We start from the raw sequence: 15,914 nt of genomic DNA, 5'->3' as shown, positions 1-15,914 counted from the left end.
AAAAATTCTTGAAACATTTTTTCTTCAAAGGCTGAGCCTTGGTCGGTAAGCACTCGCTCAGGGTAACCGTGGGGTGACAAAAGTGTTGTTGAAATGCTTTGGCTACCGTCTTAGCCATCTGATCTTTCACTGGCACTACTACCAGGAATCGGGATTAGTGGTCTACTATGGTGAGAGCGTAGACATAGCCTGACCGGCTTGGGGCTAGCTTCATGTGGTCCAAGGCTACCAGTTCAAGTGGTTGTTTAGTGATTATGGGCTGCAGGGGAGCCCTCTGGCCATCACGGTCTTTCCTTCTCAGGTTGCATGGACCACATTCTCGACACCATCTCTTGATTGCTTTCCTCATGCCAGCCCAGTAGAATCGCTCACGTAGCAGGACTTCCAACTTCTTCCACCCGAAGTGTCCTGCTCCATCGTAGTACGCCTCTAAGACCATTGGCATATCCCGCTTCGGGACTACCACTGCCAGACCAGTTCGTGTGTCCGGAAGTTGATGCTTCTTCGACACAGCTTTCCCTCATAGATGAACAGCTTGCCCTTCTCCTTCCACAACTGTTGGGTCTCCTGTGGAGCATCTGGATCAAGGTGTGAGTCAGCTTGTGTCAGCAACTCCTTTACTAGGTGGACAGCCGGGACGCTATCCTGCGTCTCTGCCCATCCATGGTGGGGCAATGGGTTAAACGTGGCCTCTCTGTTGGCAGAGAGCTTGTTCCTCACACAGTGGGAGTACTGGGTCACCCCGTGATGATGGAAAGCAGGTAACTCTATCTCCTCCAGCTTTTCCGGATCTTCTCCCCCATCTGGCAAGTTGGGCATCCTGGACAGCGCATCGATGACGCGCCCCCTGGGCCGTGGGTTACTCGGTGCCGGGCCGGTCGTTGCTAGGGGAGATGTCACAGTGGCGGTGACCCAGTCCGTGACCTAGGGTGGTCATTAAAAGGTGTTATTTACAGGGGATTTATAGCTTTTATATAAAGTTCGTGACGCCACCTGTGGTATGTGGCTAAAGGGAGCCGCCGCTGCGGAGCAGGTCCTCTGGAACTGTTGTTAATACAGCAGAGTTGGTTTGGCTCTCCACAGGTAGAGCTTAGCTCCAGGGCAGTGTAGATGTTATAGATGTTGTAGATGATGCTGGGCAGTGTAGTGCAGGGGGTGATGGCGCAGCAATAATTCACAGAGACAGTGGGGTGCAGTCTTCTGGGTTTACTCACAGTTCTCACTTTGCTCCTGGTTACGACTGCAGATCATAACTTCCCACGTTGTGCTGCGTTCACCGGGCAGGGGTTCAGCAATCCCCCAGGTATTTCAAGAGTGCCTGACAGGACCCCGTTCTACATGCCCTTCTCAGCCATCTTCCTGCGCTGGCTCTCACCCTTCCGGCCCTGCGCCTCGCAAACAGTGTCCCAAGCCGGTATCCTCAGATCTTTCTGGGCAACCTGGAGTTCCCTGGATCCTATGTGGCTACCTTTTTAGAGAATGAGTGCGGATGTAGCAACTGCACCCTGAAAGTACAGAAGCCTCCGGTTTCTAGTTGAACTTTATAATTCTCACTGGTTAGGGGCCGGTCCCCTCTGCGGCTCGATCCCTCCACCGCCTGGTAGATTCGGGCGTACGGGTGGCCTCCAGCACTGCCCGTACCCCTGGGATCCCCTCTTCGCTCCTGGAGCTCTTTTCCTGCTCCTTCTCCTCAGTCTGTCCTGGGCCTCTCTGGCTAGGCCCTCCTCCTGAGCAGAGCTCCTGCTGAGCTCCTGCTCCTCTCACTGTCCTCCTCAGACTGACTACTTTCCCAAGATTGCTTCCCTCTTTTATATCCTCCTTCTAAGTGCTCCCCTAATCTTCTTCCTCCACCCACACCCAATACATGGTTCCCCTTCACTTGTTTCCCGCCACTCCAGCCAGGGACAGGGCTCAGCAGGAAAAGAGACGCATCTTGCCCCTCCTGCTGCTCTGGAGTAGTGTAGTGTTGGATGGGGGTGTTAGGGTCCTGGGCAGCACTCTATCCTTACCTAAGATTGAGATACCACACCTCTGGGTGAGATGCAGTACCTCTGTGGCGACTAAACCCTCAGGGGCGCCACACATCAGCATTAGCGTTTTTATGCCCTGCCCGATACTTGATGGTAAACTCGTAGTTGGACAGTCGAGCCATCCATCGTTGTTCTACGGCACCAAGCTTTGCAGTCTCCAGGTGCGTCAGCGGGTTGTTATCCGTGAAGACTGTAAATCTGGAGGAGGCGAGGTAGTGTTTGAAGCGCTCTGTTACAGCCCAGACTGTGGCTAAAAACTCCAACTTAAAGGAACTATAGTTGTCGGGGTTCCTTTCCGTGGGATGGAGCTTCCTGCTGGCATAGGCAATCACTCTCTCTCTGCCCTGCTGTACCTGGGACAGCACCGCTCCCAATCCCACGTTGCTGGCATCCATATGGAGTATAAAGGGTTGGCCATAGTCGGGTTAGGCCAGGACTTCGTCTCCCGTAAGAGCCACTTTCAGTCGAGTGAAGGATTCGTCTTCTGGTTTACCCCATTTGAACGGAGGATTTGGGATCTTGGCCCTCTTTGACTGGCCCACTAAGAGGTCCTGCATGGGTGCTGCTATCTTAGTGAAACCCTTGATGAATCTCCTGTAGTAGCCTACTAGCCTGAGGAACTGCCGCACTTCTTTGATAGTGGAGGGTCTTGGCCAGACCTTGATCACGGTGACTTTTTCAGGGTCTGGTACTACACCTTCGGCGCTTACCACATGACCTAGGTACTGCACCTTGGGCTTCAACAGGTGGCACTTGTGTAGCGCCCCGAGGGCTTGGCCGCTACAGGGGTATTGCACCTCTGCCAGAGGTGTGGTATTCCACTCCCGGGTAAGGATGGAGTATGGACAAGGGCTCAGTTAGCTGCATACAGCACACTCACCCCATTTCCGAGGGAGAGCTCAATGGTACTACCATTAGACAGAAATGAAGGTACGACAGACCATGTCCCTGGCTGGAGTGGGGAGGGGGGAGGAAAACCCAGTGATGTAGGAGCAGATAGGGGTTGGTTCCTGAGCGTAGATAGGAGCCCATTGGTTGCTGGTCACCTGGGCTCATGGCTATAGGGAGGTATAAAAGGTGGGCACCATCATAGCTCTGGGTGGAGTTCAGTCAGTCTGTGCAGACTGAGGAGAAGACAGGGAGTAGAGGCTCTGTAGGAGCTCTACTCCAGAGTGGGCCTAGAGAAAGGCCGAGGAGTAGAGTGGAGAGAGAGAGGAGGTGAAGGGGAGCTGTGGTTCCTTCTCAGCCCAGCTCCACGGGAAAGGAGAAGAAGGAGGAGCAGAAAAGAGGAGAAGAAGAGACAGAGGAACAGAGGGGCTCAGGAACAAGAAGGTGGAAGGGACCCTAAGAACCCACGAGAATACCGGGTGAAGGGTCAGGCAGATTAAGGGTACCGGATCCCAAGTTGGTGGAGGTGAAACAACCCTCAGCCAAAGACTGGAGGCTGTGACCATTTATTGGTGCAGCACCTCTTCAAACCTGCTAGGAAGGCACCATAAAGGACAGCGGGGAACGGGGCCCACGTTTACCCGCGCAGATCCGCGGCAGATGGACAAAAGTGGGTCACTGGTGAGGCAGGCCAGAGGAAGGATTGAAGGGGGTCCTGAGCCATACCTCTGAGCTGCCTGGGAGTTGACCGAGCCCCACACCTGGTGGACGCAGCACGGCTCGGGCGGTCACTGCTGACAGAAGTGACCCGGAACAAATGAACTGTGAGTAAAGACCCTGGACTGTAACTTGTTGTTTGTGTGCTCCTTCGCGCCTCCAGCACTACCGGTACTGGGACTCTCACCACCATCACTCCCACCATTCACTACACTGCCCTGGGGCCGCACTCTTCCCGTGGGGAGTCACACTATCCCAGCCCCATACATCATCAGCCCCAGCGGTCTGCCTTGCAGCAGCGGTTCCTAATAACCGCAATCCACGGATGGCGTAGTCGGACATCGCTTAAAACTTATAAAGGGATTACCACTGGTCTGACCACCCTGAGCCACGGAACCGGGTCGCCACTACTACCCCCATCGTTTCCCGATTGCCCGGCTCCGAGTGCCCACGGCCCAGGGGGCGAGTCACTTGCACGGCTTTACTTTCATGCCATAACCAGATAGGGCTTCGAGCACTTTGGCCAGGTGCTCCAGGTGATCTTCGTACGTCTTTGAGTAGACGATTACGTCATCTAAATACAGCAGAATGGTTTCGAAGTTTTTGTGTCCTAGGCAACACTCCATTAACCGCTGGAAAGTTCCCAGGGCATTGCAGAGCCCCAATGGCATGCAGTTGAACTCACAGAGGCCCATTGGTGTCATAAACGCGGTCTTGTCTCTGTCCGCCTCTGCCACAGAAACCTGCCAATACCCACTGGTGAGATCTAAAGTGGAGAAATAGATAGCAGATCTCAGTGCAGCTAATGATTCCTCAATTCTGGATAATGGGTAGGCGTCCTTATGTGTAATGCGGTTAATCTGCCTGTAATCAACACACATCCTCATTGTACCATCTTTCTTTCTAACGAGGACTGATGGAGCTGCCCAGGGGCTACAACTATCTCTGATTACCCCAGCCTCCTTCATCTCCTGTAACAGTCCTTTGGCACATTGATAGTGAGCTGGTGGTACAGGCCGGTACCTCTCTTTAATGGGGGGATGATCTCCTGTGGGGATATGATGTTGGACCCCTTTTACCTGCTCAAAGTCTAGTGGGTGTTTGCTAAAGACTCGCTCATATTCTTGGACTACCAGGTATACTCCATGCTTTTGGTGCAAAGGGGTTGAGTCAGTGCCTACTTGTAGCTTCTGACACCAATCCTCCATCTGACCCTTGGGGCCATTGTCTTCCGCCTGTTCGGACGGAAGCAAGGGTTCCACTGCCTTTATTGCATTGTTACTAACAGTGAATAACTTAGCAAGGGTAGCATACCGGGGTAAATGGACATCTTTCTCCCCACAATTCAGGATGCGTATCGGTACTCTCCTCTTGCGGACATCGACTACCCCCTGGCTGTCAAGATGGTGGGCCTACTATCAGAGTACACGGGTTCTACCAGGACGTGATAATCTTGACCCCTGAGACCTATGGCTACCCGACATCATATTAACATTTCACTCCTAGGGGGCATTGCAATGGGAAATGGATCACTCATTCTGACAATGCCGACTTCTCCTCCAGACAGCTCTACCTGTTGTCTCTGCATCAGGGGTTTGATCTCCTTTTGCAGAACTCGCTGCTGACCAGAGCTGGCAGACTCTGCGACCTGTTGCAACAAAACAATAATTTCCCCAAGACAATTCTCTATCACATTGGTGCCTAAGGTTATCATAGGATGGCTTTCTCGGCGATCAATATCAACAATAATCATCCCTTGTGATAGCAATTCTACTCGGCCAACCTTTATGGTCACCTCTTTATACCCCACCTGAGGCAAGGGCTGACCATTGCTGGCATAGATGTTAATATGTTCATCTGGACGGCGGGTAATGTCTGAATCAGTCCAGTATCATTTATAAAGGATATGTGGCATCGTTGTCACCTGGGAACCAGTGTCCAGCACCGCATTCATCGAGATGCCAACAAGCACGCCAGGTAGGACCGGTCGTCCTCCCACGTACTTGTCTCGCCAGCTCTGTGGGCCTGGTCGTCTTACTCCTGGGGGTTGGCCCTCTGCCCCAGTGGTTGCTCGTTTAAATCGCAGAATCTTGCAAGGTACCCCGCCTTTTGACAGCGACGGCAGATGGGTTGTCAGTCCTGTCGTCACCACGAGACGTCATCTGGACTGGAGGCCAGCTGGATTCTTTCTTTTGGAGACACTTGCATGGCCTGCACGGTTTTGGTTAGTGTAGCCATACTTTTGGTCAGCTCCTGGACCTGAAGGCGTAGGTCTGCAGAGGGGTCATTATCTAGGGTCTGCGTGTCAGCCTCCACAGGTGCCGGGGAAAAGGATGCCACCTCCTGGTGGTATGTTACAGCTGGGCGCTGGAGGGGTGCAGTGCCACTTGGCTTTGATTCTTGCAGCACCCGGATTGCTCTATCTTTAAATTGCGCAAAGTCCAGATCAGGGTTTTGCAGAGCCATAATGCGCAGTTGTGTCCGGTGAGCGTTAGACAGGAGCCCCTCGATAAACTGCTCAGTTAGCAATCTGTCCTCGTCTTGCACACTGTAGGGGTCTACCTGTTTAATGGCCCGCAGCTCCTCCTGCAGGTTTAGAGCATAGTCCCGTACACTGTCCTGCACCCTTTGTTTGCACCCGTAGAACTTCATTTTAATCTCTGCTGCTGTGCGGGTGTCAAAGGTTTCCTTCAACAGGGCCAGAATATCCTTAACAGTGCTTTTGTCCCTGCCCGGCCTGGACTTCACCTCCCTCTGGGCTGCACCGATTAGCTGGCCTATGAGGATGCTGACTTTTTGCTCCTCAGACAGGGGGTACACTTGAAACAAACTGAGCAGTCTCTCCTCAAATTCGCTTAGGGTGTGCGACTCCCCTGAGTACTAGGGCAACCACGCCGCACCTGGTATATATGGCATTGATAACGACTTTACAGTGGCGGCGGCTGCGCCCGCTGCTGAATCCTCTCCCAGGTTGGGCATCTTCCTCCCCCCTAGTGAACCTCAGCCAGGTCCTGGGTTTCTGCTGACGTACCAGTATGCCGCTCTGCCGGCGAGAGGCATCGATTACCCGGTGGTTCCGGATCGGGCCTCCAACTTCCCCTCGGCTGACGGCAAAAGACATGATGATAGAGTTCAGTAAAGTCTATAGCACACAGTACCCAGTTATACCGGGCTTTGTTTATCCTGTTCGTGACGCCAGGTTGACGCGCCCCCTGGGCCGTGGGGTACTCGGTAGCCGGGCCGGTCGATGCTGGGGGATGTCACGGTGGCAGTGACCCGGTTAATTAAAGGGAAAGTAAAAGGTGAATAAAGTTTTTGGAGATAATGTTCGTGACGCCACCTGTGGTATGCGGCTATATAGGGCCACCACTGCGGTGCAGATCCACTGGAGCTGGTGGTGACGCAGCAGAGTTGGTTCAGCTCTCCACAGGCAGAGCTAAGCTCCAGGGCAGTATATGTAGAATTGTGGAGGTAGATGTTGTTGGTGCGGTGTAATGCAGGTGATGGCGCAGATAATGACCAGTCCACAGCTTAATGGCGGTTTCCTCTTATCTTTACTTGTGGTTTGTTAAGCCGACCGGGGCACGGGTACTAGCTGGTAGTAGAGGTCTGGGCGGCCTGGAACCAAGTTGGGGATCCACCTCACCAGGTGGAGTTGTAGGCCTTCCCTCTGCGCTATTCTCGTTGGCCCTGCTGCTTGAAGCTATGCTGCGGCCCTCGTCCCTGAGTAAAGCGTCTTTTTCCTCACCTGTATGGCAGGCAGCTCGGGCCTTCCTTAAGTGTCGCTCCCACTTGTGCTTCCATCTGGGGCAAGCTTATTCACAGCTCCCTTCCCCAAGTCCTTCCTCGTTGTCCTCCTTTCTCCAACTCCTCTCAACTCACGCTTATTAACCCCGCCTCCAGATTCCAGTGTAAAGGGGAGGGGCTCCCCTTTTTGGTCTGGAGCCAGGAAAGTGTTGTATGCTGGCAAACCTGATTAGGAGACCGTTCCTTGCTTCCAGGCATGGCATCACCCTCTGTGAGGGAGCCAATGCCACTGTGGCAACCGGACTCCTGGGGTGCCACACATCTATATGTGATTACAATATGGGGGGCTCTATATGTTATTATATTATGGGGGGCTCTATATGTGATTACACTGTAGGAGAGACTCTATATGTGATGTGACAAAGTCACTTGCAGAGTGCTGGAGGGGAGATATGTTTCACTGAGCCTATTAGTTTCAGTGATGTGAAACCTGGAAGTCTTCTCCTGCATGTTATGTGCTGAGAGGATTAATCAGCCATATTTAAATGGGCCATTTTTTTTGGTGAACGACTATAGAGCAGGTGGGAGGTCGTTCACCATATCTCCACCCCAGGGTGTGGTCTGGGGTTTAAATGTTCGACCTGTTGAGGCATTCAGTTCAGTAAGTCTGGGGATGCTAATGTGTCACCCTGGCCTGGATGCCACAAAATGTAATAAAGCTGTGTCTGAGAGCAAGGGGGAGGTTCTCTAGTCAGGGGAACATTAGCATGCAGTACCTCCTGTCTCAGGCCAGTAGGGGGAGCAGGCTGCCCCTATAAAAGCTGGTGCTGGGGACAGGGTTAGGGAGAGCTGGACGACCTGTCTCAGGATTCAGGTCCCAGAGCAGAGAGGGACAGTTGTATTGCACCTAAGAGGAAGTGTGGCAGTAGGAGAGCCACAAGCCAGAGACAAGAGGCGAAGTGAGCCTGTCTTGGCAGATAACGGACTTAATTTACCAGACTTTGGTGTCTGAGGCTGGGAGGATTCCACATCCTCCAGCAGAGAACCAGTCCGCAGGGGACTGTATATTCCTTGGCCTAAGAAGCCTGGAGGCCCTGCCACAACAGAAGGGACCAGCAAAGCCATACAAGGCTGGGAGCAGAAAGGAACCCACGTTGCAGGCCATACAGGCGAGAATACACGGAAAGCTCGGAAACGTGGGCTATTACCCTATAAGGAGGAGATAGCCAGAAGGAGCACAGAAAGCACGGTAGGCATACACCCTCACCCTGACCAGGGCCAATTTCCCTGTTGCTCTCAGACATCCAGGTCCCCTCCTAGCAGGGACTGTTTGTGGGTCAATTTACCTGTTCTAGTAAAGACCCTGGACTGCAACCTGTTGTCTGCGTGCTCCTTGCTCCTCCAGCACTATCAGCACTGGGACTCTCACTACCATCACTCCCAACATCCACTACACTGCCCTGGGGCCGCACTCTTCCCGTGGGGAGTCACACCATCTCAGCTGCATACATCATCAGCCCCAGCGGTCTGCCTTGCAGCGGCGGTTCCTAATGACCGCAAATCCACGGGTGGCGTAGTCGGACATAATCAACAGCACATAACGGACTACCACTGGCCAGACCACCCTGAGCCACGGAACCGGGTTGCCACTACTACTCCCATCGTTCCCCTACTGCCCGGATCCGAGTGCCCCACTGCCCAGGGGGCGAGTCACTAACTCCAGACATGATTGTGTCGAGCTGACCAGAACCATGTGGAGTTGCTAAACTCTGGGCAGGTGAACCCCTGCTAACACAAGGACTGTGTTTTGCATGACCACTTTTGCTTTGTTTGCTTTCCTATTTTGACCAAAGGACAGTGATTATTTTTATGGACTCAATGTTGGTTTATGCCGCATTTTAATAAACCAACAAGAGATTTAAAGAGACAGCTTACCTGTGTCTACCTCCATGTGCAGCTAAGTGAGCGATCTACCACAGTGATGATACTACAGGAGGGGCCTCAATATAAATTTATGCAAAAAAAGTGTGATGACCCTATAGAACGGCGGTCATGTGACCACAAGTTTTAGATATGCATACTCCTGGCCACAATCTGACTAGATGGGCTCTGCCTTGCTCAATGCAAGTGTATTGAGTGAGGACAGAAACAGTCTAGTTGGATTGTGGCTAGTGACTTTTACATACATCACAAAGTCACGGAAAATATTTATTGTAAATATGTTTTTGCTGCCTTTCCAATGACCAATTTTCCCTAATTGAATTCCTTCAAGAGTTTTATAATGCCCTGTATTTCAAGTGTTTAATGCAATTTTTAACAACCAATTTTGGTAGCGGTTTTTATTTTGTCACTTTTTGACCCCAAACCTCCCAAAAGCTGCGTATATAGACATTGTAATATTCTGCTTTGTTGTGTTTTATATAATTGTCCAGTGTTTTAAGCAGAAAACTGTGAAAATGTCAATGAAAGCACAATAGAAAAAAAACATGATAAAGATACTCTGTGTAAAATCAGACCCTCAGCGCTGTAGGCACTCTGCGGGGGGAGGTTTCCATACAGAATTCATTCTAGGGGGCGATTTCTTCCTAATATGACGTGCTGCAAATTTTCTCGCAGATTTTGTATAAATCTGTATTCATGTTTTTCACGTAGAGAAAAAAAAAAGACGCTTGGCGCAGCCTTTCAGTATGAACTGCTGTATTATGGATCGATACAACATAGATTCATACCACACTGGATTCACATTTTCATTGCCAGCTACTGAACTGTTATTGGTAACCCTGCCAAATGAGATCTTGCTTTATAGTGGGAAATTCTGTTTTGTGCTAATATTGTTTAACTTTCTAAAATAATGTCCCTTTTACTGAAGTAAAACAACACTGACCTCTAGTGGAAAATATTGAGAATGCATGACCTATTCTTCCTCATTTTTCCCTTTACCCTTATGACTAGTGTTGAGCAAATTTGTTTGTCGAATGTTCGAAAGTTTCAAATTTGGCACAAATATGGCACATTCGGATTTGTGACTGCAAAGGCAAGCAATTTTTCTTAAAATCGGAAAAGTTTGATGAATTTGCGCAGGACCGCAAATACAGGGCAACCACGGCGTTTTGAACTGTTTTGTTAGCATAGTGCAAGTGTATGATGAGCAGTGACATGTGCCAGGTGAGTGTGGGGGCTGTGGAGAGCTTAGATCAGGTCAGATCAGTGGCGCAATGTTTTTTTTCTTTTTCTGTAGGCGGTAACTTTAACTGAGGAAAGCGCGGCCAGCCAATCATAGCGCAGGAAGCATCAACACTGTCCAGACTTAAGGGCTTCTACATGTCCTCTCAATATAAAAAGAGGCCATGTTCCCTCAGCGCCATTATGTCCATGTCACTGCTGGAGACAGACGCAGCTCAGTGTTCTCCTGTGTAATGAGAGATATTAGCTAGATAGATGGGCGCTTGTGTGGTAGTCAGATAGTGTAGATAATTCCTGGCCTGTGTACCTCTGCAACCGCTGGTGCAGGACATTTTTGGTGTTCTTGTGCAAGTACTGAGATTCTGACAGAAACAGAGGGTCCATGCCATACAACAGTGCTGTGCACCGCTGGTATAGAGCTCCATGTCTCACTATACCTTGAATGTTTTTTTGCGCTTGCTAATGTGATGAAGCAAGCGCAGTGCACCTTTTCATTTAGTGGGGTGGAAATTGTGCTCTGCACAGTCTGCAGAGCTTCTTATTGCAGAGCACTAAATCTGTTTTTTTTTCTGTTGCTATTGTGATATTGAAAGCTGTGTGCACTAAAGTTTTTTCTAGTGGCAGATACTATTTTAGTGGCGTTGAACTTCAGTTGGTTTCAGAGTAAAAAAATGCATTTTTTCTCTTGCTACGCCCAGTCCAAAAAATATTTTTTCCTGTACCAAAAGTCATACAGTGCTATAAGCCAGCTACTTCGTCAGTGGTGGTCAAATTCAGCTTGTACGCAGAGTCAAACCTATATATATTTTTGGTTGGCAGGCAGAGTCCACCAAAGGTTTTTTTATTGTGGCAAAGTTGATCCAGTCTACTAAAAGGCAGATCCTATTTCAGTGGCGTTGAACTTGTCCTGGTTTCACAGTAAAAAAATAAAAACTTCTCTTACTAGGCCCAATCCAAAAATATTCCTGTGCCAAAAGTCATACAGAGCTATAAGCAAGCTACTACATCAGTGGCGGTCAAAGTCAGCTGGACGCAGAGCTTATGCAGAGTAACCCAAAAAGTATTTTTTGCTCTGAGTAAAGTAGTACAGCTGGCTAAATCTGAGTTTGAAATATTTTGGAGCATATATTCTATGTGATACTGGCCTCATCCACATTCCAAAAAAAATTTCTTCTGTTCCTAAAGTAATACAGCAGGGGACATCTCAGTTTGAAATTGTTTGGAGAATATCTCGTAGGTTTTTTCGGCCTCATGCACAGTAACAAATCTCCTTTGTTGTTTAGTAACATTATATGGCAGGCCATATCTTACCTTGTCATTTAGTGTCACTGAAACTCAGATGTGTGCTGAGCTATTTCACAGAAAAAAATATATTTTCTTTAGTTAATTGCGTGCTCCTACCACTGTATCTGACCAACATGAGTGTGAAAAAGAGAGGGCGTGGTGGAAGGGGGAATAAGCTTGGTGTTCAACATGTACGTGGGGTACGTGATATTGTTAGTGAAAGCACTAGTGAACCAACACAAACAGGTCCTATCCAAAGACAACTGACAACTTATGTTAGTGGGTGGCCTACTGCACTCCCTCCCTTTGGCAGCCGCACAGCGATACGCCTTGTTGATAAGGCTCAGAAAGAGCAGGTGCTCCAGTGGATGGCAAGCTCTGCTTCCAGTGCCCTCTCCTCATCTTCCTCCACCTCAACATCACACGCAGTACAGTCCATAGAGGTGGCACCCCAATTACCCATGCATCCCCCCGCGTCACAACTGGCCAACTGCCCAACTGACTGTAGCCAACCACAGATGGGCGAGTCTGTAGAACTCTTCACCCATTCTATACCATGGGCATCAGACGTGTACTCCAAACAGTCACAAAGTAAAGGGGAGGAAAGCATCTGCACCGATGCCCAAAATTTTTTTTACTTGGATTCGGGGCAGGACGAAGTAGGGTCCGAGCAGGTTCCTGACCCTCATCACCAGACGTTAACCATAGGGGAGGGAGGTGATCCCAATGAAACTCAGATACCTGTGGCTTATGCGGACTGTACTGTGCTGTCAGGGCAACAAGAAGAGAGGGGTCACTCTGAGGGCAAGGAATGGGTTAACACATTGGATGATGATGAGGTTGAAGATCCTACTTGATGTGAACCCAAAGTCGCGCAGCCGAGTAGCTCATCTGAGGAGGTGGAGGAGGAAGACGAGGAGGTTACATTTCACCGTACAGCGCAGACACGGAGTGATGCAAGCTCGAGGAGAACTGCATCCTTAGCCACAATTGTGGCTGTGGCCAGCAGTCAGCAGTCACTGCAAAGGATGAGCCAACTCACGTTATCTGCAATCTTTGCAATAAAAAACTTAGTAGAGGGAAAAATGCAATAATTTGACTACTACATGCATGAACGTTCACATACTCAAACAACATTCTTTACGCTGGGAATCTTACCGCGCTGAAATGCGGGCCAGAGCACCTCAACAACCATCAGCTGCCCCATCAAACGCATACACTGCTTCTTCCTCCTCATCTGTTACCGTGCCAAATATTGTCACGCAGGTCTCCCATCGCAGAACCTCCGGTTCTTTACCCGCTCCAGTCAGGCTGAGTGACAGCCCGTCAGCTGTAACAGAAACGGACACGCCTGCTGTGTTTCTTTCACCGAGCACATCGCATGTTTCTCAATCCACCGTAACATCTGCACCTCACGCTCCACCAGTTTTTCTGGTTCACCATACTCCGCCCTCTCTCAGCACCTTAGCCAGCCCTCGGTCCCGCAATTGTGGTCATGTAAAAGATTGTTTCATCCTACGCATGACAAAGCTAAGAGGTTGAACTCCACCATCTCCAAACTGTTAGCCACGGAAATGCTGCCTTTCCGCCTGGTAGATACAGACGGTTTCTGAAAACTGATGGCCATCACAGTCCCCCAGTACCAGCTGCCCAGTCACCATTACTTCTCTAAGAAAGCTGACAACATAACCCGTTCCTTTTCTAAATCTACATGTGCCAGGGTGAATTTCACCACAGATACCTGGACGAGTAAGCATTGCCAAGGTGTTTACATCTCGCTGACTGGGCACTGGGTGACTCTGGAGGCTGTGGGGCAAGCGGGAAGGGGCTGCTCCACAAATCTTGTAATCCCCTAGGCTTGTAGAAGAAACCTCTGTATTTCCCACTTTCTCCGCTGCTTCTGCGTCCTCCACCTCCTCTAGGGCCTCCACCTGTGCACTCAACCTCTGCCTTAATGAGACACGCATTCCAAGGGTGCAGAGCGAATACACGCCACCTCTGTACTGCGCAATCAGGGCTCACAGTTATCAGGCAGTCTTCAAATTAATATACCTTGGAGATCGCAGTCATGCAGGTGAAGAGTTGTGGGCAGCTCACCAGGCTCAGTTTGAGCAATGGCTGTCTACACTGAACCTAGAGCCAGGGAAGGCCGTATGCGATAACGGTGCGAACCCGTTAGTGGCCCAAGTCCGAGGCAAGCTCACACAAGTGCCTTGCATGGCTCACATCCTCAACCTGGTGTTACAGCGATTTCTCCGCCACTATCCTGGCCTGGATGAGCTGCGTCACAAAGTACAGAAGCTGTGCGCTCACTTCCGCTGTTCGCACCCCTCATGTCATCGACTTGCATTGATACAGAGGTCTTTGTCCCTGCCAGTTAACAGGTTGATCTTTGATGTGCCGATGTGGTGGAATTCTACTCTGTACATGTTGCAGCGACTGTGCCTGCAGCAACGAGCTCTGACGCAGTATGTCATGACGTATAGCTTGGGGCAACGCAGTATGAACTTAGGGCATATCACGTTTATGGAGTGGGAACAGATTAAGGACCTCTGCACCTTTCTGCACGGTTTGGAAATGGCTACTAAACTGGTTAGCGCTGACGATGCCGTCATCAGCATCACTATTCCGGTCATATACATACTGGAGCAATCTTTGAATAACCTGCGGCAGGAGGTGGTGGCCCCAGAAGAAGAGGAGGATGCGGAAGGCATAACAATGTCTCGAATTTCCAGACTGTCATCACACAGGCGGATGCCAAGTGACGGTGGATTACAGCAATCGAGGGGGTTTGGTGATACCAGGCAAACTGTAAGTGAAGGTGCAAGAGCTGAGGAACTAATGGAGGAGGAAGAGGTGATGGGCAAGTAGCTGTCAGAGGATGAAGAGGATAATCATCCCCTCTTGCTTGAAGGTGGTTGGCAGGAGGGGACGGAGGAAACAAACATCAGTGTCACACAACCCACAATACAGCCTGGCTTTGGACCTCCAGGAAGAGCCAGACATATGAGTGCCTTCTTGATGCAACATGATCCCCGAATAGTTAGGATTTGAAATAATGCTGACTACTGGGTTGCCACTCTGTTAGATCCACGTTATAAGAGTCAATTTTGCCAGATGCTTCCCACCCTGGAAAGGGCCCCGCTTATGTTGGAGTATCGAAACAAGCTTTTAAGCAACCTTAATAAAGGTTTTCCCCAAGGTAACAGTTGGGCACACAGTGTGCATCACAGCTGTAGTTTTTCAACCTCCGGCACGTCAGTTCGTCAACACCAAAACATTAGCAGCAGCAGCAGAGTAAGTGGCAGAAGCAATTTTTGGGAGTCCTTTCACACATTTTTTGCTCCAGCTCAGGCGCCAGCACAACAGAGTACAAGTCTGACACGTAGTGAACGACTGGAGAGGATGGTGCAGGAGTATCTATAGTTCAATATCAATACCATCAGGGAGGGCTTGGACCCTTTTCCATTTTGGTCTTCAAAAATGGATGAATGGCCTGAGCTCGCCTCTCATGCTTTGGAGGTCTTATCATGCCCGGCAGCCAGTGTTCTCTCTGAACATGTCTTCAGCGCTGCTGGTAGCGTCTTGATGGATAAGCGCACCCGGCTGTCCCCTGAATGTGTAGACCGCCTAACTTTCAACAAGATGAACAAGTTATGAATCTCCAAGGACTTTTGCACCCCAATTGCAGACTGTACAGAGTAGGCGATGTTGTCATTTTGAGTGTGCTGCATTGATCTCTTGAAATTGCAGCCTGGGATATGGCTTCTGTGTCTGTTCTTGCTGCTGCTGCAGGTCTTAGGCCCTAATTTTGGGCAATGTGGAGAATTCTGATTGTGTCTCCATCCATTGGGTTGGCTGTAGTAGGACAGGTTTGGGTCTGCGTTAAACTACTTGTAGTCTGATGACATTGATTCCACTTTGGTGGTGTTAGGCCCTCATTTAGGGCAATGTGAACACTCCTGGTTAGGTCTCCATCTCCTGGGTTGGCTGTACTGGAATATGTGTGGGTCTTATTTACACTATTTCTACTGTAGTGAAATTGATGAGACATTGCAAGTGTCT

Source organism: Phyllobates terribilis, unplaced genomic scaffold (assembly GCF_046119375.1).
Source record: "Phyllobates terribilis strain yellow unplaced genomic scaffold, ASM4611937v1 Scaffold_37__1_contigs__length_12642776, whole genome shotgun sequence".
Taxonomy (NCBI): domain Eukaryota; kingdom Metazoa; phylum Chordata; class Amphibia; order Anura; family Dendrobatidae; genus Phyllobates; species Phyllobates terribilis.
This window is presented reverse-complemented; position numbering follows the sequence as displayed.